This window comes from Schistocerca americana, chromosome 9 (genome assembly GCF_021461395.2).
Source record: "Schistocerca americana isolate TAMUIC-IGC-003095 chromosome 9, iqSchAmer2.1, whole genome shotgun sequence".
NCBI classification, from domain to species: domain Eukaryota; kingdom Metazoa; phylum Arthropoda; class Insecta; order Orthoptera; family Acrididae; genus Schistocerca; species Schistocerca americana.
Window position 1 is genome coordinate 115,974,786 of NC_060127.1, and position 27,183 is coordinate 116,001,968.

The following is a 27,183-nucleotide window of genomic DNA, read 5'->3' on the forward strand; positions in this document are numbered from 1 at the left end:
GAAAATGCTTGCTCACACCGATGTGTGGTTGCAAATGGAAGGATGGCTGGTTCAGATGACTCTGAGCACTATGGGACTTAACAGCTGTGGTCATCAGTCCCCTAGAACTTAGAACTACTTAAACCTAACCAACCTAAGGACATCACACACATCCATGCCCGGGGCAGGATTCGAACCTGCGGCCGTAGCAGTCGCACGGTTCTGGACTGCGCGCCTAGAACCGCGAGACCACCGCGGCCGGCAAATGGAAGGATCTAACGGCATACAGCAGAACTATTTGCCTCTATCTAATTCTAGTTTTGCCCTCGAGTGTGCTAGTGTCAGTTGGCTCTAGGAAGACGCTAGACGCAGCGTTCGCTAAAGCTCTGCTCATGCAGGAAGCGGCCAAAACAAGAAATCTGTTATCATACGAAATATATTTAATATATTTTGTATTCTAATAGCATCTTGCGGACCCCTCTGGCATAGCTCGCGGACCCCTGGGGGTCCGCGGACCACCTGTTGGGAACCACTGTTCTATACGAGGTGTGGCTAGAAAAAAACCGGACTAGTACTGGTGAAACAATAAAACGAATGCAATAAGGCTGAAAGTCGCGTGGCCTGTCACGTGACTCTCGCTCCGCCTACTGCTCGAGTTTCATCTGCCTCCTGCACTCAGTCCGCCCGTGGGCTCTGTTTTAAGTAGTTGACGTTTTGTCTGTGCGTCGGAAAATGTTGAGTGTACAGAAAGAACAGCGTGTTAACATCAAATTTTGTTTCAAACTAGGAAAATCTGCAAGTGAAACGTTTGTAATGTTACAACAAGTGTACGGCGATGATTGTTTATCGCGAACACAAGTGTTTGAGTGATTTAAACGATTTAAAGATGGCCGCGAAGACACCAGTGATGACACTCGCACTGGCAGACCATTGTCAGCAAAAACTGATGCAAACATTGAAAAAATCGGTAAACTTGTTCGACAAGATCGCCGTTTAACAATCAGAGCAGTGTCTGAGTTAACAGCAGTTGACAAGGAAAGTGTTAGGCAGATTCTTCATGAAAGTTTCAACATGAACAAAGTGTGTTCAAAAATGGTTCCAAAGTGTCTCACAATTGAACAGAAGGAACGCCGAAGAATGATTTGTTCTGACATCCTGGAAAACATTGAAAGTGATCCCACCTTCTTACAAAATGTTATTACTTGCGATGAATCGTGGTTTTTTACTTACGATCCCGAAACTAAACGCCAATCGATGCATTGGAAAACTCCTGGTTCTCCACGACAAAAAAAAGCACGAATGTCAAAATCGAAATTCAAGGCAATGATGATTGTTTTTTTTTTTTTGACATCAAAGGGATTGTGCACATTGATTGGGTACCAGAGGGACAAACAGTGAATCAGCATTACTACATGAGCGTCCTGGCTACCCTACGTGAGCGAGTACGGAGAAAACGGAACGATTTGTGGAGAAAAACGTCATGGATCCTTCACCAAGACAATGCCCCAGCTCACAGTGCGTTGTCAGTGAAGACGTTTTTGGCAAAACACACATTCCCATCTTAGATCATCCACCCTACTCACCTGATTTGGCCCCCTGTGACTTTTTTCTTTTCCCTAAAGTCAAGTCAGCTTTAAAAGGAACTAGATTTGAGACTGTTGAAGCAGTAAAAGAAAAAGCGACGGAAGTAATGTATGGACTTACCGAAAATGATCTGCAGCATTGCTATGAACAGTGGAAAATTCGTATGGAGCGGTGTAGAGACCGAGGAGGAGAGTACATTGAAGGAGATAACATGAAATTGTAAATAATTGTAAATAAATGTTTTTTCCAGCATCAGTCCGCTTTTTTTCTAGCCGCACCTCGTACAGTTAAATCGTAGACATACACAAGCCGTAAAGAGTAACTGTTTACAACGTACCACAGTGGCGTAAGGGGCCCCGAGACGAATAATTTGCCATGAGACACTTGGGATCTGTCACGCTGCAAAACAACATAATTTTGCGTACAAGGCCACGCAAGGCACAGCGCGTCTGCACCACTCGAGACTTTTAATGTCCTCTCGCCATCTTATGCCACCGGCGTTCGTTAACGTGAGGAAGCTACCCTTTCCCACGAGGGTAATGAAAGGTAAAGACTTCTGAACAAGTTACGCAAAAACTAATTGTATTTCCATTTCTATTTAAAATTAACCCTTACAAGCACAGAAACAGCACGATTTAATTTTTTTAATTTTACGCTGTTAAAATTAACAAAACTGTGAGGTCAAATTTACTCAAACGTCGGAGGCTAGATTTTCCAGGTGTAGGAGCAGTTTGAATATTTCTCGGGTATTCAGATAGATGGCGTCGCCACTGAAGCTCCTGAATAATTTATTTGCAACCGTACGACCGATTTCAGTCGGAGACTAATTTCCAGTGCAAATGTTTGCTAATAGCAGGTGTTACATATAAAATGTGTCCATAATTAAACTTCAGTTTCAAAACGCTAAAGAAACAGAACCACTGCTCAGAATGACGTAAAATTTAAACAACATGTTAATGACGCTGGGGAAATTGTCATAGAAGAAAAATTATGAAAATTTTAACAATAGATGACACCGTCCTAAATGCTGTCTGTCATAAATGGCAGTTAAATCTTAATCGACGACTATGGTTTAAGTTACACATTACACCATCCGCACTGTTCAATGTACATGAGTACACAAGTTCGGCAGTCAACTGTTGGTTATATACGCCCGTCCATCTCTTCGAGGTCGTACCATATGGGATGGGAAAAGTCGGTCTTTAATTTTCCTGAGGCCAAAATCTGCATAAAAAGCAAAATGACATTTATGTTTAACTGTCCTGAGACTGGCACAAGACAAATTGCAATCCAACGTTTTCTGCCACAAGTTGAAATCGAGAAACAGGCTGTTCCACAACAGATCTGGGCGTCTCGGGGGTCAATTACAAAATGCGCTGTGTAATGCATGTCTGCAGTTCAGCTATGTTCATAACTGGAGCACTGAACACAACATCTTTCATATATATATATATATATATATATATATATATATATATATATATATAGCCAAAAGTCACACAGATTAAGATCAGGTGATCTGGACAGCCAGTCTGTTGGGAAATTGGGGCTGATAATTCTAGCGTTTCCGAAATGTCTCTGTAGCAGCCGTTTCACTGGCTGTACAATGTGTGAAGAAGTGCCATCTTGCATAAAAATGGTCCTACCCACACATCCACGCCGTTTGTAGTAGATGTCGCTCTTCACTTGTCGTATCATCACCGGGTGCCTGAAGCCTACTCCTCTGGATAAATTGAACAGCCTCGCGAGAATTGCACCCCCTGACAACCGCCGAGAGGTAGCAGCAAAAAGTGAGAAGAAAAAATCAGAAACTTCTGAAGCTTACCCCCTATATGACTATTAACCAGTAAACCCACAATTAAAATCCAGAAAGAGCTTCCTCAGATCTACCAAAACTCTAGTTGGGGCACCACAGCACTGCTGAATCGAACTATGGGATGCAAGGCTTACCAGTACTGTGGTATGGATTACATCAAGCGAAAGACTACCACCCGGCTACACAGAGAATTGGAGTGCATGGAGATCCCTCAACAGACTACACTCGGGTGTCACGAAATGTAAGAGTAATTTTACTAAATGGGGTTTTCTAGAGGAGCCGACACTCTGTGAGTATGGGGCAACGCAGACGACCTTCCACCTGCTCCAGTGTACCCAATGACCAGCAACATGCACAACAGAAGACCTGCTACATGCAACGCCAAATGTAAAAGAGGTCGCCAACTTTTGGAAGCAACAGTGTAAATAATTTTCTTGTAAATATATATACAGCCAACGGCCTTGCCGCAGTGGCAACACCGGTTCCCGGCAGATCACCGAAGTTAAGCGCTGTCGGGCTGGGCTAGTACTTGGGTGGGTGACCCTCCGGTCTGCCGAGCGCTGTTGACAAGCGGGGTATATTCAGCCCTTGTGAGGCAAACTGAGGAGCTACTTGATAGAGAAGTAGCGGCTCTGGTCTCGGAAACTGACATACGGCCGGGAGAGCGGTGTGCTGGCCACATGTCCCTCCATATTCGCATCCAGTGACTCCTGTGAGCTGATGATGACACGGCGGCCGGTCGGTACCGTTGATCCTTCATGGCCTGTTCGGGAGGGGAGCTAAATATATACGACATGTAAATATTGTACATTATTTTATACATCGTAAATGCTTCTGACACAAATAAATAAATAATCCATGCTGTTGAAGAGTTGGAATGGCGTTGGTATGCGAGAGACTCACAAAGCGTTTATCTTTACGCTGCACGTAACAGGACCCGCAGAATTAATCTCCTCGAAAAAATACGACTCTACGATAAACGACGCCGTGAACTCGCACCACACAGCCACCTTTGCAGAGTAAAGTGCTACAGCTTGACGTGCAGGCAGTTTTTCAGTGCCCATATTCTGCAGTTCTGCGTATTGACATGTCCTTGGAAATGGAAATGGGCTTCGTCTGTCCACAAAATGTTCCATGGTCATTCACTCTCCACTTCCATGCGAGCAAGAAATTCCAGAACGTACGCTGGTCTCACTGGCAGATCAGCATGAACCAACTTCTGAACATGGGTGATTCTGTAAGGATAGCAAAGCAGTATATTTCGCAGGATTTCATACATAGCGCTCGCAGGCATGTTAAGTGTTCGGGCAATTCCTCGTGCACTGCATGTGGTCGTGGTCGTGCGGTAGGGTTTTCGCTTCCCGCGCCCGGGTTCCCGGGTTCGATTCCCGGCGGGGTCAGGGATTTTCTCTGCCTCGTGATGACTGGGTGTTGTGTGCTGTCCTTAGGTTAGTTAGGTTTAAGTAGTTATAGGGGACTGATGACCATAGATGTTAAGTCCCATAGTGCTCAGAGCCATTTGAACCATTTGAACCTTTTTCTTTTTGTTTTGCACTGCATGTTTTAACATGGCCCCTCGACTCCTCTGCCAGTGTTGTGGACAGACCTTCGGCAGACGTCGGATCAGCTGCTTTCCTCTCTGCCTGCTGGATTTTTTGGGAAGCCTCGAGCCTTTAGAAAAATTTTAGGACGAAATGCAACATTTATGGCGGCTCTGAAATGGTCTGTGATGGACACAAAAGCACTTCTCTTAGTTTAGCCGAGGCTCCTGGGTGGACATGCTGTAATATTCGGCTCTTCAAGGTAATGATCTTTGTGATAAATCTGTTCTTCACTTTAGGCCTGCTGCCTAAAGTGGCTGTGGGAAATACAGTTTGGGAGCGTAACGTTTTTCCTCCCCGCGCGGAAATTTACGAGTCACGAATTGGACCAGGGAAGATATTGTTATCAACTTTCTTTAGGAATAACCGGGAGGTAGAGCAGATGAGCTGGAGGGGAATATGGCGCTCATGAATCTTGTGACTGGCATGATACGTGTGTTGCGGGCGATTTGAAGTTTACCAAGTTTTGATGGAAAGGGATGAGTGGAGAAATTGGACTTCTGATTCAGAATCCGGTCTGGAGAGGACTCTTGTTACGGGTGGGTTGCACTTGGGACTCTCGTTTTGAGCATGATATGACTGGGGAGCCTGTGGTGAAGTCATAGCTGTATTGACAGTTTAGACTTCAGTCTTCTCAGAGAACTTGCTGTGCAGTCTTATTTGTATCATATCTGTTGCCTTGACGTTTGATTTCGTTGTGCACACTGCCACATAAGCGAGTCAAAGTGGTCCACAGTGTGACCAGGGAACGGCAGTGTCACACACTGTCCGCGACTTTACATATTTCGTGACTGCAATAACCAATTTCAGGCCCCGCGCATCACTACTCCAAAGACACTTGTGCCCTGATCGTCACCTGAGACAGTTCTACGCATCGAGAAAGGAGTATAGTATTGCTGCTGCGGCTTGGTAGGGGAAACATAATCACAGTCTGGCCACTTGTTCTCAGCTGCACCAACGTAGCATATCTCCTCTGTAGAATAAATACATCAAAGGCTACTCAGCATTAGGTTTTTTCAGATTGTGTTACCCATATTTTGAGACGGGATAAGTAGATTAAACAGGTAAACCTTAGTCTCTGCCAACCAAATGGCATCCAGTGGTCTGACAATTATTCGTTGCTTCTATTTGCGTTGCCAACAATTCATTATTTGTTTGTCGTTTCGTTTAACTTGCCATTTCTTATAAAACATTCATCCTGTTTTGATATACACTCCTGGAAATTGAAATAAGAACACCGTGAATTCATTGTCCCAGGAAGGGGAAACTTTATTGACACATTCCTGGGGTCAGATACATCACATGATCACACTGACAGAACCACAGGCACATAGACACAGGCAACAGAGCATGCACAATGTCGGCACTAGTACAGTGTATATCCACCTTTCGCAGCAATGCAGGCTGCTATTCTCCCATGGAGACGATCGTAGAGATGCTGGATGTAGTCCTGTGGAACCGCTTGCCATGCCATTTCCACCTGGCGCCTCAGTTGGACCAGCGTTCGTGCTCGACGTGCAGACCGCGTGAGACAACGCTTCATCCAGTCCCAAACATGCTCAATGGGGGACGGATCCGGAGATCTTGCTGGCCAGGGTAGTTGACTTACACCTTCTAGAGCACGTTGGGTGGCACGGGATACATGCGGACGTGCATTGTCCTGTTGGAACAGCAAGTTCCCTTGCCGGTCTAGGAATGGTAGAACGATGGGTTCGATGACGGTTTGGATGTACCGTGCACTATTCAGTGTCCCCTCGACGATCACCAGTGGTGTACGGCCAGTGTAGGAGATCGCTCCCCACACCATGATGCCGGGTGTTGGCCCTGTGTGCCTCGGTCGTATGCAGTCCTGATTGTGGCGCTCACCTGCACGGCGCCAAACACGCATACGACCATCATTGGCACCAAGGCAGAAGCGACAATCATCGCTGAAGACGACACGTCTCCATTCGTCCCTCCATTCACGCCTGTCGCGACACCACTGGAGGCGGGCTGCACGATGTTGGGGCGTGAGCGGAAGACGGCCTAACGGTGTGTGGGACCGTAGCCCAGCTTCATGGAGACGGTTGGGAATGGTCCTCGCCGATACCCCAGGAGCAACAGTGTCCCTAATTTGCTGGGAAGTGGCGGTGCGGTCCCCTACGGCACTGCGTAGGATCCTACGGTCTTGGCGTGCATCCGTGCGTCGCTGCGGTCCGGTCCCAGGTCGACGGGCACGTGCACCTTCCGCCGACCACTGGCGACAACATCGATGTACTGTGGAGACCTCACGCCCCACGTGTTGAGCAATTCGGCGGTACGTCCACCCGGCCTCCCGCATGCCCACTATACGCCCTCGCTCAAAGTCCGTCAACTGCACATACGGTTCACGTCCACGCTGTCGCGGCATGCTACCAGTGTTAAAGACTGCGATGGAGCTCCGTATGCCACGGCAAACTGGCTGACACTGACGGCGGCAGTGCACAAATGCTGCGCAGCTAGCGCCATTCGACGGCCAACACCGCGGTTCCTGGTGTGTCCGCTGTGCCGTGCGTGTGATCATTGCTTGTACAGCCCTCTCGCAGTGTCCGGAGCAAGTATGGTGGGTCTGACACACCGGTGTCAATGTGTTCTTTTTTCCATTTCCAGGAGTGTATTAATCACCCATCACGAATTGACTAATGACAGGACCATCATTTCATTAGCTTTCATCAGCATTCGAATTTTATTTAAGATTCTGATAATAGTGATAACCTCCAATGGAGGCTAGAAATAACAACAGCTATCAGAGTGCGCAATTAGTTTAGCAGAAACATGGCCAGGTAGACAAGTAAAAGGCTTATAAGTTAAAAAGTTATTGTTTACAGTCGCCTGCAGTCTTTCAAATCAAAGCACAAGACGATTTTTGTAGTCTTGCAAAGCGGTGGCTTCACGGTCTGGGAAGACGATAGCAGCCCGCAAAGCACTGTGCTTACCCTGCCAAACCACGTCATACCGCATCTGGATGGCGCCAAACGGCGGAGGATGACATGGCGGCCGGTCGGCGTCTTCTTCTGATTGCCGTTATACAGGGCGTTCGGAAATTCCCATTACAAAGGTCTAGGACTTGTAGACGGGAGTGAATACATAATTTGCTGAATTCGAACCCATGTCTAGAAATGTTCCGTTTCCGTGCTGCAACCATTTGAAAACATGTTGGTAACGCGACCACTTTTTCAAGTATTTGATTTGTTTCCAGAATGAGATTTTCACTCTGCAGCGGAGTGTGCGCTGATATGAAACTTCCTGGCAGATTAAAACTGTGTGCCCGACCGAGACTCGAACTCGGGACCTTTGCCTTTCGCGAGCAATTGCTCTACCATCTGAGCTACCGAAGCACGACTCACGCCCGGTACTCACAGCTATACTTCTGCCAGTATCTCGTCTCCTACCTTCCAAACTTTACAGAAGCTATCCTGCGAACCTTGCAGAACTAGCTCTCCTGAAAGAAAGGACATTGCGGAGACATGGCTTAGCCACAGCGTGGGGGATGTTTCCAGAATGAGATTTTCACTCTGCAGCGGAGTGTGCGCTGATATGAAACTTCCTCGCAGGAGAGCCTCTGTAAAGTTTGGAAGGTAGGAGACGAGATACTGCCAGAAGTAAAGCTGTGAGTACCGGGCGTGAGTCGTGCTTCGGTAGCTCAGATGGTAGAGCACTTGCCCGCGAAAGGCAAAGGTCCCGAGTTCGAGTCTCGGTCGGGCACACAGTTTTAATCTGCCAGGAAGTTTCATCTGATTTGTTGTGACCCAGTACATCGCTTCTTTTACAGTCCCACTCATTAATAGCGAAAGAAATTGCTTGTGTACTCATTGAGAGGCTGTCTTCAACTTGGAGCAGTACAGCCCTTTAACTCGGGCGTGCGGCATCTCCTTGGCAACAGCCACGCCTGTTGAAGGTGAAGGTATTCTTTCTCGGAGCCACTGTATAATTGTGGCGAAAAGGGTAAGATGCATGGGCCGGGTGCATAGGTTCGACTGGCGAACCTCCTCTACCTGATAGCTCCAACTGCTACCTGCCAGCCCACACTCCGACACTGGGATCGGTGGTAACATGTAGTCTCATTAAATATGGGTTTGATCAACATAAGCTACACAATGGGTTACAGTAACAGAAACTTCCCACCTTAAAATAGACTGGGATTGACAATCACTGTGGATTTTAGCAAGAAATGTCTGCAATCAGTTTCCCTAGCACAGCTGGAGCAAATTTACTTATCTCACGGCTTCTAAAGATGTCCCGTAGCTGTTGTCTCACTTGGTTTCTCCTCTGTCGATCGCGAGCTCTAACGCTTGTGCCATAAACAGTGCATAATAATGTGGCAAGTGGGTAAGTTTTAACTGCTAAGCATAATACTAATCGTAAAAGTAATTATTCGAACTAATTTTGTTTTATTTCATTAATTGCAAAATTAGTAAAACTGTTCTTATAGCCAGTCTACAGCTAATACTCGTAAAAAGATTCCAGTCATTAATTATTACTTTCCAAGCATCACAAAAGCCACAAAAATGCTTCACACTATCTCAGAATCAACATGAGATCGCACAAATATGTTTTCCGAGGCAACTTTAACAATTACTTCCGTCTTTATGTGAAGTTGCACTACACACATTAGTTCTCATGTTGCCACCTGGAAAACCGATTGTAATCTGCCTTCAGTCAACAGAACGTCACGCAAGTACAACAGCGGAGGCAGTTTTCGAAGAAACTGTTCTGTCTTTACATGAGATAAGATTTTATGTACAGATTCATGCAGTAGCTCCTTGGAAACCGATCGTAGACGTAGTGAGCTATGTCAGCCCGCTCTATGATGTCTGCCCTGTCGGGGCCACTTGTCAGTAGTCCATCCTTCCCATCAATAAGCATTGACAGTACTTGACATCTGTTATCGTCGTTTCTTGATGAACTGGGTGATAATGAAATTATTATTAACACGTTGTCAGTGCAAGTAAGTCATCACCATGGTAGGAGCTGTATATTAATATTCAAACAGTGAATATAAATAATAAGAGATTCGTTTCTTGGTGCTGGCGTATTAGGTACTCTAGGGCTGTTGCTCGTCCGACCATTCTCACGCTACGTGAATATCTGGCGCGTTGTCTGATGAGTCTTCGATGTGATCCTACCTGCTCGCTAGCCTCCTGTAGCAAAGTCCTCCTATACCGTGCATTAAATAAATAATAAATGTCGTGTGACTAGGGCCTCCCGTCGGGTAGAGCGTTCGCCGGGTACAAGTCTGTCGATTTGACGCCACTTCGGCGACTTGCGCATTGATGAGGATGAAATAATGACGATATTAGGACAACACAACGCCCAGTCCCTAAGCGGAGAAAAACTCCGACCCAGCCGGGAATCGAACCCGGGCCCTTAGGACTGACATTCTGTCGCGCTGACCACTCAGCTAAGGGGGTCGGACAACCGTGCATTAAAATATGGCAACAAAAAAATGTAATAGGGGTGGGCAGAGATGAGGCATAAACGCCACACTGGCGGAATGGATTCGCCAGCAGTCCACACACCGACGAACACATGCGAGCAAGTCGGCAGACTGGTCGGGCTGTGAATAAATGGTTGTAGGAGCACAGCCTGCAGTTTCGCTACCAGCCTGGGAGTAGTGCGAAAAGCAACCGGATTACGCAGACACAGTTAAGCTGCACGTCCTGCCGCTAAGCGCTTTAGCCAGCCCACAGGAATGTACTTTGCAGTTGCCAGTTAGATATTTGCTGTTTCCTGAGGCACCTGGATGTCGCCAAGTCTAAAAAGTTTACTTCAGGCCCTGAAAAACCGAGAGATCTTCAGCGATAGGCCGACAGTATTAAAACACTATCTAGTGGAAGAGCAAAGCTGCTGCTTTCCGTTTAGTCAGCCCTGTATTATTGCAGAGAAGTAGGTTCAAAATGGTTGAAATAGCTCTGAGCACTATGCGGCTTAACTTCTGAGGTCAACAGTCGCCTAGAACTTAGAACTAATTAAACCTAACTAACCTAAGGACATCACACACATCCATGCCCGAGGAAGGGTTCGAACCTGCGACCGGAGCGGTCGCTCGGCTCCAGACTGTAGCGCCTAGAACCGCACGGCCACTCCGGCCGGCAGAGAAGTAGGAATTTAACATTATTTGCTGACATTTTTCAGCTGAAATAAACTTCCTAGTTGGTGGTAGAGGGTAGCGAGCCTTTGAGGAGAGCTGGTGAGACGTTAGTTTGCATTCTGGCGCCGGTTCTGATTCTGACCATTATTCTCCTGGGTGAGGACCTGAATGCAAACTTTCAGGTTCCTGCTTCAGCTGCAAAGTTTTGCGGACTTTGATTTTAATTTGTAAGGGGACACTCCCCCACTGACAGTACTTGGAGTGCTTGCTCCATTTATTAGGGGCGTTTAACTTCTGATTCCTGCCAGCGAGATCGAGGCTCAATGCAGTATTCATTGGCTATTATATTAGATTAGATTAATTATTCATTCCATAGACCCATAAAAGAGGGAATCCTCCTTGATGTGGAGCATGTCAGATAAATACATTACAAAAATGTAATTAGAAAAACTTGAGTTTCATTAATTTAAATGATCCTCAGTCAATAAACAGTAAAATTATGTACATGAATTAAATTTAAACTTCTAATATTTACAGGTTTAATACTCACATCTGCTTTCATTAAATCCATCATTCAGACATTTGCTACTTTCTTGGCTATTACAACCAAGTATTGTCAAAAATTAAAGTAAATTATTGATTTCAGTGATCCTCAGTGTAGATCAGATTATGTACAAGATTTAAACTTCCACTATTTACAGACTTAACACTACATCTGCTTTCCATACATCCATCATTCACACAGTGGGTAGTTACTTGGCTGTTACAACCAAGTATTGTAAAAAATGAAAGGATAATAAATTTTCATTAAAATTGTCTAGTGCACTTGTTGAGAAACTCATGGATGGAATATAAGGAGTTGACCACCAAAAATTCTTTTAAATTATGTTTAAATTGTGCCTTGTCTGAAACTAAACTCTTAAGGGTTGCTGGTAACTTATTGAAAATATGCGTTGCTGAATACTGGACTCCTTTCTGGGCAAGAGTAAGTGATTTTAAATATTTATGTATATTGTTCTTATTCCTAGTATTGATGCTGTGTACTAAGCAGTTAGTTGGAAAAAGAGATGTATTATTTACAACAAACTTCACTAAGGAATAAATATACTGAGAAGCTGTGGTTAATATGCCAAATTCTTTTAATAGGTTTCGACACGATGTTCTTGGATTTACACTACTCATTACTCTTATTATACGCTTCTGTACTCTAAAACTTTTTTCTCTGTTTGTGGAGTTACCCCAAAATATGATACCATATGACATAATGGAGTGAAAATAAGCAAAATATGCCAGTTTTTTTATATTTATATCTCCTATGTCTGACATCATTCGCATTGCAAACACAGACTTGTTTAGGCGCTTTAGCAGTTCGTGTGTTGCTCCCAACTGAGTTTATTATCAAGCTATAATCCTAAGAATTTTTCACTCTCAACTTTTCCTATTTCCATGTCATCATATTTTATACACATATGGCCCAGTACAGTTATCTGACTATACTTACCATGAGTTGCGCTACTGTAGAGCTCGTGACAACTATCAATTGTACGAGGGGCGTTGAATAAATAATACGACAGTCCTTTTTTTCTCTGCCAATTTTGGATGAAAAAATGCTTCCCGCTTCAGCCTCATTAATTTCATGAAGTTCCGATAGGCGATAGCTCTATAGTATCATTTAAAATGGCGTCTCTGAAAGAAGTGTGTTACAAGCAGACAGCTGTCACTGAGTTTCTTTTGGCAGAAAACCAGAGCGTGGTAGATATTCATAGACCCTTACAAAATGTCTACGGAGATCTGGCAGTGAACAGAAGCACGGTGAGCTATTGGGCGAGGCTTCTGTGATCATCGCAACAAGATCGTGCAAACCCATCGGATCTCCTGTGTGCCGGCCAGCCGCACATAGCTGTGACCCCTGCAATTTTGGAACGTGCGGACACTCTCATTAAAAGTGATCGACCTGTGACAGTCAAACACCTCACTGCTTAGGTGGACGTCTCTGTTGGTAGTACTGACGCTGGAGTTCTCAAAGATGTACGGCCGCAGGGCTCCTCGCCACCTCACAGAAGACCGGAAGGAGCAACGGAGGACCGACTGTGCGGAACTGCTTGCGCGTTACGAGGCTGATCGTCACAATCTTTTGTCGAATATCGAACTTCGAATCGGAAACAAAACCGCAATCCGTAGACAGGAGCCCACCTCCTCTCCCCCGAAGAAAATGTTCAAAGCCGCACCCTCTCCGGCTCTCTGGTACCGCGCGCCGCGGGCTTTGAATTCGCGCCAAACGTCATGGATGTCATGGAGGTCTCTGCACAGTCGCGCCGTAAGCCATGACGAGCGCGTCTCCTGGCCCACGTTTAATGTTAGGGCACCACGGTGGAACACGTGGTCCCAGCGGCAAATAGCAGCTTCCCCGATCACGTATTTAAGAGCCTGACTCTCGCTCCGCCAGTCATCAGTACTCCTGCGTTTCCTGGGGAAAATCCTGGACAGAATTATACTAAAAGAGCTCCAAAAATTTCTGAAGGACAACAACATCATCATCGAAGAACAGTTTGGGATCCGCAGTGAACACAGCACTATACACCAAGCCATGCGCCTGACGGAAACAATCTGCACAGCCAAAAACATAAGGAACAGCACGTTAGCAGTCTTTCTCGATATTGAGAAAGCCTTCGACCGCGTCTGGCGCCAAGGTCTAATATATAAACTCCATAACCAAGGGTGTCCAAAGCACATTACCACCATCATAGCTTCGTTCCTGAGAAACCGCACATTTTTCGTCCACCTTTCTGGTGCAGACAGCACCACCAAGGAAATAGAGGGTGGAGTCCCACAGGGGTCAGTTATGGGCCCATTCCTCTACTCCATTTACACCAACGATATTCCGAAACAACCAGAAGGTCACCTCTCACTCTTCGCTGACGACACTGCCCATAGGAGCAGCCCAAACCTTCTCTTCATCGCAAAAAAGCTGGAACAACACCTCGCAGACATACAGGAGTGGGAAAACCTGTAGAAAATAACAATAAATAGTGCAAAGACGCAGGCGATAATGTTTACCCACCGCAGGATGAGCCCAAATGTTAGCATTACCTTCAACAACGTTGTCCTACCCTGGAAAGACAACGTTCGATACCTAGAAATAGTCTTCGACCAAAGACTTACATTCAAGGACCACATCACACAGATATGCAGCAAGGGCTCACAGTCCATTTACCAACTATACCCTCTGCTAAAAGGAAATGGCCTCACGGTCAAATCAAAACTCAAGATGGACAAAACAGTAGTACTGCCAACTATACTTTACAGGTCGGGACTCTGGTCGCTAGCCAGTGACACTAACATTAGATAAGTCAAAGTAGTCCACAACAAATTTCTGAGACTTATACACAAAAACAAACTTCCCCTCAATCACAGACAGCATCATTAGAAAATCAGAAACATTCTTTGGCAACTCGCAGAACTCTCCTTACCCACCCATTCGAAACATAGGCATTATCCCAGACCATTACACAACCAAATTTCCGAAAATGACGACCGCTCGCCTCTTTAACGTCTAGACGCCACCACCAATCATTATACAAGAACACAACAAAATAACACTTCCTACATCAAAAACCAATTAGCTTCGTTCCCCGTGAACATTTCTGACAGAAGGCATGAGCTAACTAAAGCCTGAACCTTCAACACCAAGGGGTCCCTGCACCCATTCGACATGTCGCTCGCTTGCTCCGCCAGTCAGTCTATTCGTTGCGTGCGTTTATCGACATCTCGCCCCAGTCAGCGTATTTACGTTACTTTGTTCCGTGTAGGAGTGGACGTGGTTGATTCGAGTGGTTTTCTTGTGACTCTGCTGTTTCTTGCTTGTTGTTCGTAAGGTCTCTCTCGGTTGTCCTTCATTGTTGTGTCCGTTCTCTCCCGTTTATGTTGTTGTTCGCGGGCCTCCTCCGTGGGTCCCGCCGCGCTTTCCCTCACGGCAACCTTAGTCGTGGCGTCCGTCTTCTTGGACTCTGAAGGTGTTATACTGTTTGATGTCCTCCTCAATGCTACAACGATCGACTCTGAAGTGTATTGTGCTACTCTCACGAAACTGAAGAAACGACCTCGGCGTGTCCGTCGCCACAAACCTGCAATCCGAATTCTCCATGACAACGCAAGGCCTCACACAATTCTTGGCACTTGAGAGGAGCTTACAAAACTTCATTGAACTGTTGTTCTTCATCCACCCCAAGCGCTGGCCTCGCACTTCCGACTGTGATCTGTTTGGTCCAATAAAGGATGCGTTCCATGGAAGCAGTACATGGCTGATGTGGAGGATACTGATACAGCATGATGTTGGCTTCGATGTCGACCAGTAGAGTGGTACCACGCAGGCATACAGGTCCTGCCAGTAAGGGTGTGTAAGGTCGATGCTTAAAATGAGATTATGTGAAAAAATAGCGTTTTGTAGCCAAAATAATGTGTTGGATAATATGGTTTATTGGAATCATGGATAAAACCACTCAACTTTCAGAAAAAAAAGTCTTGCATTATATATTGAATTTCATATTCAGAGATCATGGGTTGAACGTGCTTGATTTTTTTCGTGTAGTGTGCAAGGCGCTGTTGGGGTTGTCTGTACTCCACCAAATGTGCCTCTTATGCATCGGGTATCCCCTCTCGAAATGCAGATCACTCCACTACTGTCCACACCATATACATGCTAATGTATGCGAGCAAATATGGGCCTAATGTATGAACTGTAGCTTTGTGCCCTGATAAACATTAATAATTCAGTGAATAGCATTTGGAACAACTGACTGTAGGAATCAGACAAGGATTCTGAAAAATTACAAATTTACTGATGTGAATTCGTGAATAATATGCAAGCACAAATAATTAAAAAGTATTTTACTTAAAAAAATGTGTGCGAGGTACTAAATTCGAAGATACAATTACAGTAGGTCATAGAAAAAGGAATCAGCTGAGTTGCTCTAGATAGGTAATGAATGAACCGGTAATGGACGTGACGATCTGTCCTAAATTAATTTATATGCGGTGCTGAATTAAATGTGTTGATTGCATCGGTAGGCTACTGAGAAACAGAAAAGCGATCTGAAGCCCAAATATCAGTGTCATAGCCAACAGGTCATCTAGAAAGTGAATGATTAATTATTTTGCAAAAACGCGATTATCAACTTGCAAGAGTCGGTCATTCGCCACATCTCTATGACATTTATACAGTATAAAACAGGTTAGTCGTGGTGAGAAGAGATTGCATGTGATGTTGGATTGTGGAATGCTGCGACCCATCTCCTCTGCTGCGCCAATATATACATAAATTACTTTACTCACCAATGTGCTTCACTACAGATTACCCGATTAATTTCAGTAATCTTCCTCATTCTTCTGCATGACCACATTTCGTAAGTTTGCATTCTCTTCAGGTAACAGCAAAGTATCTGCCACGTTTCACTTCTGCACAAGGCTACACTCCATACAAATACCTTCACGAAATACTTCTTAAAACTTTTTCAGCCACGCTTGCTATTGCCAGTCTGGATTTTATATCCTTTCTGCTTCGTTCATCATCACTTATTTTTCTGCCCAAACATCAAAACTCATCTCCTACTTTCAGCATCTCGTTTTCTAATCTAATTCCTTCTACATCACCTGATTTAATTCACCTACATTTCATCTTCCTTGTTTAACTTTTGTTGATGTTCATCTTATAACCAGTTTTGAAGACACTACCCTTTCCCTTCAACTGTTTGCATCCAGATGATGCCCTATGACACAGGATGACACGAGGAATGGTCAGCCTCACGTGGTTGTGATTGTGGAGAGTTTTTATTCATTTTTTAACTCATTCGTCTTCTAAGTTTTGCTTCCTGTTCAAGTCGTCCTCGTATCACTGTATTATTTTTTCTCCTGCATATTTGCACCAAATGATTCTCTTGTCTATACTATTTGTATTTGCTTCTCTTGCTATCCTAAAACCTTCTAGGTTCCCACACTTCAACAATTTACAAAAAGACAATCTAGATAGCGTGATTAATTTTTTTATTATATCATTACATGCAACATCGTCGGATCGAAACTTGGAACACACAGAAATTTATAGTAAATATACAGTGAATCATATTCCAAAGTAAGAAACTAATTCTTTGTTCTGACGTAGAATGTACTGTAATTTGGCACTGTTTCGTATGTTTTAACTTTCGGTTGGCTGGTAGTAGGTGAGACACGTTAGACAGAATGATGTAATAAATAAAAACCACGAAATGATACAGCGAGCACTATTTGTAAAATGTGCGGATCCTACTAGGAATTCTTTTGATTTATTAATCACATATTTACGCCTTTCAAAAGCAAATATATATAAAAATATACGAGATCTAAGTCATTTAATTAGAACTGTTTTGATGCAAATTGGGGTCTTTCTTTTACAGATCTTCATTTGGCCTTACTACGTTAATCGCTCGCAGTTTGCGGTGCGAGACTAAACAAGAAAAGTGAGAGCGCAAGAAAAAAAAAGTACGAAAGAAAACAGAAGGGAAGTTAACAGGCAGAGCAGTGAGGAGGGAGGTAGGATCGGCTTTGAAGGAAATTCGACCCCGGAGGGACGCGGGCTCACGGCAGACGGGATAGAGAAATAAAATAAAAAGCAGACGACTCGGAGGGAGTGCCACCAAGTTTATTGGCAAGTGGCTGGCGAAGGAAGGAACGGGGGGGGGGGGGGGTGAGAGAGAGAGAGAGAGAGAGAGAGTGAGAGAGAGAGAGAGAGAGAGAGGCGAGGAATTTCTTCGCCAGGGGGAGGGGGTCAGAGGGGAAGGGGGGGTCACCCGGCAGCGCGCGGGACCTCCCCGGGTCGGGATTACGAGGACAGGGCCGCCAACCCGGCGATCCGTAATCCGCTGACGGCTGGGCCCCTACAACCGCGGCCGCCGACTGCCGTCTTGAGATCCCCGGCGCGCCGTCAGCGAGTGATTGGACGGGGCCGAGGAGGTCTCGAAAGGTCTGTCACGTCATGTCACAGGGCTGTCGATGCCTCTGCTGCCCTCTGTCCTGTATCAGCCTCGCTCACGGGCCGTCAGACACGTCCACCGGAAAATACGCTCTGGCCATACATACTATCTAGTCGCAGATCTTCAACCCTTCAAACAGGTAGTTTCCATGCTCGCGTTTTGGTAACATACTAGTTTTCACAATGAGATTGTTCAGGAATCATCATCAGTGTTCTGCCAAAAGGCAGGTTTTCACATGGTATTCTCCAGGCTGTCCAGTCTTCTGCCATCCTCTTCATGTCTGCATAATTTCTTCTTCTCTTTATGTTGTTTATCATCTTGTATCTCTTTCTTCGTCTCAGTCTTCCCCCACAAATCTGCTAGCAAGCCTCCCTTCTCAATGAACATCCCAACCAGTTCTTTTTCCTTTCAGTTACAACCTTCAGCAGACATCTTCTCTCACCAACCCTTTCCAATACTTCTTCATTACTCACTCATTACATCCAGCTTATTCTCTCCATTCTCCTCCACATCCACATCTAAATTGCTTCTAACCTTTTTTTCATCCTCTCATCTCAGCGTCCATGTTTCTGGCCCATATAGTGCCACACTCCAGGCAAAACATTTGCCAAGCCTTTTCCTTAGACCTTTATCTAATTTGCCACATAACTGTCTCCTCTTTCTGTTGAATGCCTCCTTCGCTGTGGCAGTTCGAGTTTTCACCTCCTGGTAACATCTCAAGTCTTCAGTTATTGTGCTTCCAAGGTATTTAAATGCACTTACTTGGCTAATGGTAGATTGTCCTATTTTAATATTGGACAGTCTGCGTCTTGTACTGATGACCATACTCTTTGTTTTTGCTGTGTTTATTTGCAACCCATATTCTACGTAAGCTTCATTCAGATATTTCAGCATGTTATTCACTGTCTGCTCACTTTCTGGAACTAATACCATGTCATCAGTAAATCTTGTACATTCTATTCTCTTTCCACCAATACATATTCGTCTTTCCCATCTAAGCTCTTCGCAATAATCTCTTCAGGGCATGCGTTAAACAACAGTGGCGAAAGGAAACAACCTTGTCTAACACCTCGTCCACCGCTGCTTCCTGCTGGCATTTCATTTCCAATCCTTGTCCTCACTTTCTGGTGTAAATACAGATTCTGTATCAGTTGTCTCTCCTTCCAATCTACTCCTTTCCTCTTCAAAATATCCATCTACTCCTTTCGTCTTCAAAATATCCATCAGCTTCTTCCACTGAACTCTGTCAAAAGCCTTTTCTAAATCTATGAAAACAGCAAAGGTTTCTCTACCTTTTTCCATATATCTTTCCCCTGTAGTTGTTAACAGGCCAATAGCATCTCTTGTTCCTTTTCCTCTTCTAAATCCGAACTGCTCCTCTGCAATCCTTCTATCCAGCTTGTCATATAGCCTTCTATTCAACACTCTCAGCAAGACTTTAGCTGCATGAGAAATTAGAATGATTGTCCGATGTTCTTCACATTGTTTAGTGTTTCTCTTTTTCTCTTGGTATCATAACTGCTGCAAGGAGGTGCTCAGGCTATTCCCCTTTGTCATATATCTCGTGACAGAGGTAGACTATTTCTTTTCTTGCCTTTTTTCCCAGACTCTTCAACAGTTCTGCTGGCAAATCATCAATTCCACATGCCTTCCTATTCTTCATCTCCTCCAGCTACTTTTCTACTTCTGCTTCCAAGATGGTGAATCCCTTTCCATCTTCTGGCACATATTGCTCCTCTTCAACCTTAATTTCGCTTTGCATTTCATCCCCCTTGTACAAACATTCAGTATATTCTTGCCATCTGTTCAAAACCTGTGGTTCTTCTGCTAGAGTACCATCTGCTCTTTCTATTTACCTGTTACTCCTCTTTCTTTTACGTTCAAAAACAATCTCACTAGCCAGTCTATACATCATTTCATACTTTCCCTCTTTCTCTATTTTCTCGAATTTCTGTTTCATTCATTTTTCCCTTGCTTCTTCAGTTTCTCTTCTTAATTCATTATTCAGTTTCCTGTACCTCTTTATGCTTTCTTCAGTTTCTACACTTTTCCACTTTCTGCGCTCTTCCATCTTTTTCAAGATGTTTTCTGTTATCCATTCCTTCCTGGTTGTTTGGGATACTTTAATTCCTAGTACTTCTTTGGCAGGGTCCATGAGTCCTTCCCTCATTTTTATCCATTTGTCATTAACTCTTTCATCAACACAACTTCTTTGCCATTTTTCCGTAAATATGTTATCCAAATCTGTTACCCTTCCTACCTCTTTGTGTCTTTCTATGTTTAGTCTTTTCCTTTGCATTACGTTCAGGAATGCAGCACTTAATTTAAATTGCCACAGAGTAGAAATTTTCGTTGGAAAATTAATGAAATTTTCAGGGACCGTTAATAATTACAACCGTCGTAAAAAAGCTGCGCATAGACAAACGGTGTTACAGGAGCTCATCGACAAACTTTGATGAATGACAGGCCACACGAAAAGGATCATTTTTTTATCAAGAAACATACACTGAACACGCACAACATCATTCCACCTACCTAATAGCCGGAATGTCCACCTTTTCCAAGGACGCGTCGTGGTATGGAAGCAATGAGGCGTTGGTAGGCCTCTGTGGGGAGTTGGCACCACATCTGTACATACAAGTGACCTAATTCCCGTGGATTATGGGAGGGAGGCGGTGAGCTCTGACGCCACGATAAATCACATCTGAGATGTTTTCGATCGTGTTCAGATCTGACGAGTTGGGGGCCAGCACATCAACTGGAACTCGCGACAGTGTTCGTCGAACTACTCCATCTGACACCTGACCTTGTGACATGGAGCATTATCTTGTTGAAAAATGCCATATCTCTCAGGAAAATTAACGTCAGCCTCATTCTGCCAACGGCCTTGTCAAAGAGGGTGGGGGAGCGGATAGAGGTTCAGGGCACTCTCTTGTCCTAGGGGTGGGAAATTGCCCCTAAAGGCGGAAGAATCAGCAATGATCAACGACATGAGGATCCAGAAGGCAATGGAAACCACTGCATTAAAGGCACGTAACGTGTATCCACAGGACATGTGGCCTGTAATTGAAGAAGTATTATGATGATCTCTGCATTGACAAGAGGAGGAGGTATACTTGGAAAAGGCCGGGAGATACGGGAAGATTTCAATTAGATTACTTCATGGTCAGACAGAGATTCCGAAATCAGATACTGGATTGTAAGGCGTACCCAGGAGCAGATATAGACTCAGATCACAATATAGTAGTGATGAAGAGTAGGCTGAAGTTCAAGACATTAGTCAGGAAGAATCAATACGCAATGAACTGGGATACGGGAGTACTAAGGAATGACGAGATACGTTTGAAGTTCTCTAACGCTATAGATACAGCAATAAGGAATAGCGCAGTGGGCAGTACAGTTGAAGAGGAAAGGACATCTCTAAAAAGGGCCATCACAGAAGTTGGGAAGGAAAACATAGGTACAAAGAAGGTAGCTGCGAAGAAACCATGGGTAACAGAAAAAATACTTCAGCTGATTGATGAAAGGAGGAAGTACAAACGTGTTCCGGGAAAATCAGGAATACAGAAATACAAGTCGCTGAGGAATAAAATAAATAGGAAGTGCAGGGAAGCTAAGACGAAATGGCTGCAGGAAAAATGTGAAGACATCGAAAAAGATATGATTGTCGGAAGGACAGACTCAGCATACAGGAAAGTCAAAACAACCTTTGGTGACATTAAAAGCAACGGTGGTAACATTAAGAGTGCAACGAGAATTCCACTGTTAAATGCAGAGGAGAGGGCAGATAGGTGGAAAGAATACATTGAAAGCCTCTATGAGGGTGAAGATTTGTCTGATGTGATAGAAGAAGAAACAGGAGTCGATTTAGAAGAGATAGGGAATCCAGTATTAGAATCGGAATTTAAAAGAGCTTTGGAGGACTTACGGTCAAATAAGGCAGGAGGGATGGATAACATTCCATCAGAATTTCTAAAATCATTGGGGGAAGTGGCAACAAAACGACTATTTACGTTGGTGTGTAGAATATATGAGTCTGGCGATATACCATCTGACTTTCGGAATAGCATCATCCACACAATTCCGAAGACGGCAAGAGCTGACAAGTGCGAGAATTATCGCACAATCAGCTCAACGGCTCATGCATCGAAGCTGCTTACAAGAATAATATACAGAATAATGGAAAAGAAAATTGAGAATGAGCTAGGTGACGATCAGTTTGGCTTTAGGAAAAGTAAAGGGACGAGAGAGGCAATTCTGACGTTACGGCTAACAATGCAAGCAAGGCTAAAGAAAAATCAAGACATTTTCATAGGATTTGTCGACCTGGAAAAAGCGTTCGACAATATAAAATGGTGCAAGCTGTTCGAGATTCTGAAAAAAGTAGGGGTAAGCTATAGGGAGAGACGGGTCATATACAATATGTACAACAACCAAGAGGGAATAATAAGAGTGGACGATCAAGAACGAAGTGCTCGTATTAAGAAGAGTGTAAGACAAGGCTGTAACCTTTCGCCCCTACTCTTCAATCTGTACATCGAGGAAGCAATGATGGAAATAAATGAAAGGTTCAGGAGTGGAATTAAAGTACAAGGTGAAAGGATATCAATGATACGATTCGCTGATGACATTGCTATCCTGAGTGAAAGTGAAGAAGAATTAAATGATCTGCTGAACGGAATGAACACTCTAATGAGTACACAGTATGGTTTGAGAGTAAATCGGAGAAAGACGAAGGTAATGAGAAGTAGTAGAAATGAGAACAGCGAGAAACTTAACATCAGGATTGATGGTCACGAAGTCAATGAAGTTCAGGAATTCTGCTACCTAGGCAGTAAAATAACCAATGACGGACGGAGCAAGGAGGATATCAAAAGCAGACTCGCTATGGCAAGAAAGGCATTTCTGGCCAAGAGAAGTCTACTAATATCAAATGCCGGCCTTAATTTGAAGAAGAAATTTCTGAGGATGTACGTCTGGAGTACAGCATTGTATGGTAGTGAAACATGGACTGTGGGAAAACCGGAACAGAAGAGAATCGAAGCATTTGAGATGTGGTGCTATAGACGAATGTTGAAAATTAGGTGGACTGATAAGGTAAGGAATGAGGAGGTTCTACGCAGAAGCGGAGAGGAAAGGAATATGTGGAAAACATTGATAAGGAGAAGGGACAGGATGATAGGACATCTGCTAAGACATGAGGGAATCACTTCCATGGTACTAGATGGAGCTGTAGAGGGCAAAAACTGTAGAGGAAGACAGAGATTGGAATATGTCAAGCAAATAATTGAGGACGTAGGTTGCAAGTGCTACTCTGAGATGAAGAGGTTAGCACAGGAAAGGAATTTGTGGCGGGCCGCATCAAACCAGTCAGTAGACTGATGAACAAAAAAAAAAAAACGTGAAGAAGGGGTGCATGTGGTCTGCAATCAGTATACGATACTCCCTGGCCTTCATGGTACATTCCACGAGCTCCGCTGGACCCACGGATTCCCACGTGAATGTTCCCCAGAGCATAATGGAGCAGCCGCCAGCTTGTCTCCGTCCCGCAGTACAGGTGTCAAGGGGGTGTTCCTCTCGAAGACGACGTATTCGCTCCCTCCCACCGGCATGAGGAAGAAGATATCGCCGGCCGCTGTGGCCGAGCGGTTCTAGGCGCTTCAGTCCAGAACCGCGCTGCTGCTACGGTCGCAGGTTCGAATCCTGCCTCGGGCATGGATGTGTGTGATGTCCTTAGGTTAGTTAGGTTTAAGTAGTTCTAAGTTCTAGGGGACTGATTATGAAACGTCCCCTTTCAACAATTATACATGACTGTGCTTAAACTGACACACTGTATTTTGTTAGCGCAACGCAATCTGACTTTCAAAATTCCCTACAAAAGAATGGCCCTGACTAACATTAAACTATACCTTTCACAAATCACTTACCTCACAAAAATCTTCGCTGCTCAAGCTACTGCAATACAGCGAGCGCCACTACTGCCAACTAAATAAAAGATTCAAACTACGGAAGCCACTAACTACTGATAGGGATAGTTAGCAAATGAAAGATATTAATAGAGAACAAACAATGTATTTACCTTGATATCATCATATATAAATATAGCAGTTCATGACAAATTACAAAACTCCGCCATCTCTCTCCCCACATCCACCACTGCTGGCGGCTCACCTCCAACTGCGCAACGCTACGCGCTGTTAACAGCCCAGCTGCCCAACACTACAATGGCGAGTATTACAACAATGCAAAGCAGCCACAGACTGCACACAGCACAGCCAGTGATTTTCATACAGAGGTGGCGTTACCAATAAAAAAACCTAAACAGCCTACTTACATAGCCCCCATGCTCCCCACAAAAAATTTTACAAATTGGATTGGGCAGTGGCTAATACAGATTTGAACAAAATTTTTCATAATTACAGTAACAAAGAAATCAAATGCACACACTTATTGATACAATGTTGGACAAAAGCTAAAAATTTCTCACAGTCCATAAAGACAGTCCAGATTGTTCATCACAGTAAAAATGCAGAGTTTTTTTCAAAGTCTGAGCAGTAAAAGAAAATGCACACAGAAGTAGTGGATTTCCATGCAGTCTTGAAGAAGTAGTGTTGTCCTTCCAACGGAAAGACAGTGCTGACTTTCGACATGCAGACAGGTAATGCGCCACAACAGAGCAAACCCACAGCAGAGTCAGTCGAAGTTTTGAAGAATATTGGTAGGTAGGTCATCACAGAGCAGACCCAGTGTAGTCCTGGTAGAGATTACGGTATTGGTGGGCCACCAGAGGTGCAGACCCACTGCAGTCCTTGTAGAAATAATGGTATTGATGGATCATCAAAGATGTAGACCCACTGTAGTCCTTGTGGAGATAATGGTACTGGTGGGTCATCAAAGATGCAGACCCACTGTAGTCCTTGTAGAGATAGCCAGCAGCCATCTGTTGTGACTGTGCAGGTGCACAATCACCATTGAAGAGTCTTGTGGATAATATAGCAAGTCCATAAACCACCACTTGTGCACTCACAAAGTTTTTGAAATTGTCCTTAGAACCAGCAATGCTGTTATCCAGTCCCTTGCTGAGTTATTAACACACGTGCAAACACTAATAGTCCCTACTTCTCACATATTGTCCATATACTATGACCAAGAGAAACGTGTGCAGTGAAATGTAACTAACAAGTTAATAATATCATGAACTGGTGACAATTACAATTTAATAACATAAGAATACAATTACAAAGGTACAAATACATCATTAAAGAACATAATAGTACAGATAACATTTGTAGTAATATGGGATTTACAAAAGAATCGAAATAGACATATACATCAGTGTTACAGGAATTATGACATGAGTACATACATAAAAGATCAGAGTAACTTTCGAAACATCAACTTCACACTTGAGCATTAAACAGAACAGAATTAATAATATCTAACATCTTTACAAAGTAAATAACATATTATTAATGCCAATTATATTCGAGGACAACAGTATTCCTCATCATAGTGAATGTAGCTTAATATTAAAAGAAGAAAAAAATTCTATGTAATTACACAGAGACAGGAAGAAAACAAATACACAAGGGTACACAAACACATAGTGGGATAACACCAATAGGAAAGGACAGGGTTCGTTTTCAGTGTAACATGTGGTACTGCAGTCCAACCCAAACCTCATATATCTTTCCTCTTATTTCATCCTTTGTTTCCACAAAAAAAAAATCTATCTAAGCATGCTTTCTGTATTTATATGTTCACACATTTCTTACCTCAACATTTATTTCCAAGAAAATCCTACCTAAACCTGTTTTCTGTACTTTTTTTTCGTATAACTTCTCAATGCATTTCTTCCAATTCATCGAAACTCATTCTCTTAGAGGCTACCCCCTCTTAAGCTAACTTAAATCTACTGAGCTCAGATGCTAAACTAAGGAACGAGGCAATGCAGCAGCACAAAATAAGTAACACAAACAACAATGACCAAAAAAATGGAAAATTGCAAAGCAAGCTACAGTAAATCTAAATTACCAAGCAATGCAACATTACAGCTAATATGAGCCAATGTGCAGCAACAAGAAAAATAAATGAGTAGTAAACTGGCTTAGCAGAGTAACACAAAGTCAAATTCAGTAACACTACGCCTGGCAAACAGCAGTAACTTATACCTAAACATGACATAGCTCAACCAGAAAAAATATTACAGTAAAAACAACAATGCAGATAAGGGAAATGTATATTCACATCTTAATATCTATGTAATTAAAGTGGTGCACCACAACAACTGATTGTAAAAAGAAATATTACCATGTACTTGAAAAGAAAATTATGTGTTACTGTTACTAGTTCCTTCTTATTGTTCTTTCCTTTCCAAGTGCTCCTTTTTTAAAGAATGTGGATCATAAAATAATTATTTAATAGATCTGTTGACAGAAAGTGTTCACATTAGCAAATGCATTTAATTTTATAAAAGCAATGCTGCAACACAGCTGGAAACCAGATATCAAATGAAATAAGCAACTATGAAAAGCAAAGCATAAAAATATCATTCAGTAGTCATGTGACATTTCATAAGTTAGTAGAAATTCTCTCAACTCTCATAGAAAGACGCTTGTCATAATCAGGTGTGCAGATGTAAAAATATTTCTTGTCATTTTATTAGGCATTTCAGTAAATATCATAAATTACGAGCTCCACAGTATGCTTTCAACAAGGAAATGTCAGTAGCACAGACAATGGCCTCCCCTTTTTCCCTTTTTCTTTCTACCTGTGCCGCTGAAAGGCTAATGGCTTTTTTTTTTTTTTTTTTCGGGCGGCTGTCGCCCAGGTGGGTGCCCGCGACGCATTACGTGCAGGTGGTCACTTAACTTTCTTACGGAAATATTTACGACAGCAGTTTCCGCTACAGTGACAGTCTCACATAAAAATATTTCACAGTTCAAGAATTAGCGTTGCAAATCTGTAGAAACAAAATCCTATAAGTGTCCAAAAAAATTTTCGCCGGCATTGTGATACATTCACGCATTTACACACATTTCATAACTCTTAAAGTACGATTCTTGGTTTCCAACATCCTGTTTCACAATT

The 27,183-nt window shown here is 43.6% G+C and overlaps 1 pseudogene; it reads left to right on the plus strand.

Moving 5' to 3' along the window:
- The first annotated feature begins 3,830 nt into the window (after positions 1 to 3,830).
- On the plus strand, positions 3,831 to 3,948 carry LOC124551395 (annotated as a pseudogene).
- Positions 3,949 to 27,183: the final 23,235 nt, after the last annotated feature.